The following is a 2,571-nucleotide window of genomic DNA, read 5'->3' on the forward strand; positions in this document are numbered from 1 at the left end:
GTTCCAAAATTATGGACAGATAATTATGAACATGGAGAATTCACGCTTAGTGCAAATCTATACAAAACGCTACTTGTAATCCCTTTGAAATCTAAAATTAGCAAAGCAGGTATGAAAATATATCATTATATAACATTAAACAAATAAAAAAGGCATGCTCTGAAATAAATATTTTTTTTGAAAGTTTCAATATAACATTTTAAAACCTCTCTGAATGTTTCGATTTTAATGCAATTTCGGTTATCGTTCTGGAATTTAACCTCGATGATCGCTAGGGGCGCTGCTTTGTCAACACACTAAGTGCGCGGAATATGGCGGATCCAAAACTGAATGCCGTGTAGGACAATATTCCGACAGAGTGTGAACTACCCTCAAGCCTCCTCTAAAGGAAACGAATATATTTACCTTCGGAGAGTGTCAGAAATACATTGATGTATATGGCGTCACTGAAGATAGAACGTGTGTGGAGCAGCTAGCAGCCGACAATGAAGACCGATAACATATCTTATATGACATGTCACCAAGTCGGCGCATTCCGGTAATTTCAAATGGTGTGATTTACATATTTAATAAGTCAAAATTCGCAATATTTATAATTCATGTTATTACTAGCATAAAAATCATAACGAATGTTGTATTATACAATGTAGCATTGTATGAGACGACTGTGTGCAGATGACACCCACTCCCTTGTTTCAAAAAGTCATACTTTCAACAGTTACGCTATGATATGTTTTATGCCTAGGCTAGTCGACGGCATGTTTCATTTGTAATGGTCTGCAATAATAGCAGACATCTACGTATCCTCCACACAAACGCCTCTTGTCTCAGATAGAAATGTAGATTATGCCTAACTGAGGATCAGTAGGAGTAGGTATCATCTCAAAAGAGTGTGGTTTTATATACTACATGTATATTTCAGTCGAATTTGCATATAAAAATTTAAGACATGATATAACTTTGTGAGATGCAATGTTAAGTATATAATGTGATCATATACTTTATAAGTCACAGATAGGTAAGTGGTTAGGTATCCGGATTAGAATGCCGGAGGTACCGGGTTCAAATCTCAGAAGGGTTGAAATTATTTTCTTAAATTTATTTTATATACACATCATTGTTTTTTCCTTCAAGGTGTTCTATATAAACACACACAATTTTTTTAAAATATTATTTCATATGCACATAATCGTTTCTTTTAGTGGTCACCATTCAGCTCTTGACAAATCGGAATTCATATTTTAAAAACATATGCTTACTATTAGACATATCAAAGAAAATATTTAGGGTCTGTAGTTTTTTAAAGAATTCCATTTTATTGTAAAACAATTCATGTTAATTATATCTTGACATTTTTATTAGATATCTATTATATTACTATTTAAAGTCTGCCTCAATCTGATATGGTCATGGGGACTGGTTAATGTATGGGTTCTTGAATTTATATTTCTAATAATAATATATAAATATAACAAAGATAAAGTCATTTAGCTAATGTATATTTCTTTAAAGTTTTCATACCAGCATCATGGAGTGTCATTACCATCACTACATGCATTGGAAACCTCTGTGGTAAATACATGTAGCACATATGTACCAATGAATCTAAAGTGTTAATGTTTTATAAACCTCAAACTTGGTAGAGCAGTATAATATTATATAATAATCCTGATATACAAGCACTATATGACCCTTTCTGATAATGAGGTCAAAGTCAACCAACCCTCAACCCACCATTATAGGAAAATATTGGTCACTCAGAAACCAGACTCAAAACCTGATACAGCTGTTGCCCTGACTAGTATCCGAACCTACTTGTCACTGATTTAGAATATTTGGAACACCTTCTCAATGCCATATACAAGTTTCTTTAAGCATTTCTTGTTTTCAAAAGTTTTTTATGCTGTTTTAGTATTTTATTCTTTCTAACTACATGTATAATTTAAAAATCAATGTGTATTATGACTACTAGGCTCTGAGTCGTGTACTTTATTGAAAGTTTTATGATATAAAATGTTCAAACATTCTCAAAAACTAGAGAAATATATATTATATACATGTATATTGAGGAGAGAAAAATAAGTAAATTCTTGTGTCCTGAAAATCAGTGTCTATCTTATTGTATTGTAGGTCTCTGCAAAACCCAAGGATATACTTAAAGTGGTAACAGGAGGAAAATCAATCAAACCAAGTGAAAGTACAAGACACTATTACAAAAGGAAAGCAAAGGAGTCCATAAATTCAATGTTGAACATCAAGACAGTCTAAAATATTGAATCCAAACAAAATATCAAAACTCTATGAAGAAATAAATGACAAATTGTCAAATAAACATGAAAGCATTCTTATATATGGTGTTTTATTCAAATTATTTCAACTGAAATTCCTAATGTACCTAAATTCGAAAGGGAAACAACTCATGAAAAAATTAAACACCAATGGGTTGAATTGTGTAATGAAGTTGTGTTGACATGCAAAAATACATGTATAATGTGATGCATCATAGAATAGCTCAAATGGTCTATTTTATGCAATTATTGGGCTCTTCACCCACCCCTTTCTGGATGGAGA

General features: G+C 32.0%; 1 long non-coding RNA gene across 2 annotated transcripts; it reads left to right on the forward strand.

Annotated features, from left to right (window-relative positions):
• Window positions 1–278: 278 nt before the first annotated feature.
• LOC125657153 (uncharacterized) lies at window positions 279–2,348 on the forward strand. Of its 2 annotated transcripts, none has more exons than XR_008797344.1 (2): window positions 279–538; window positions 2,131–2,348. It is a non-coding gene; the product is annotated as an uncharacterized LOC125657153 (long non-coding RNA). The 2 variants fall into 2 exon arrangements; XR_008797343.1 differs by lacking the exon at window positions 279–538 and adding an exon at window positions 1,302–1,572.
• The last annotated feature ends 223 nt before the right edge of the window (window positions 2,349–2,571 follow it).

The sequence above is a fragment of the Ostrea edulis genome, chromosome 7, assembly GCF_947568905.1.
Source record: "Ostrea edulis chromosome 7, xbOstEdul1.1, whole genome shotgun sequence".
NCBI classification, from domain to species: domain Eukaryota; kingdom Metazoa; phylum Mollusca; class Bivalvia; order Ostreida; family Ostreidae; genus Ostrea; species Ostrea edulis.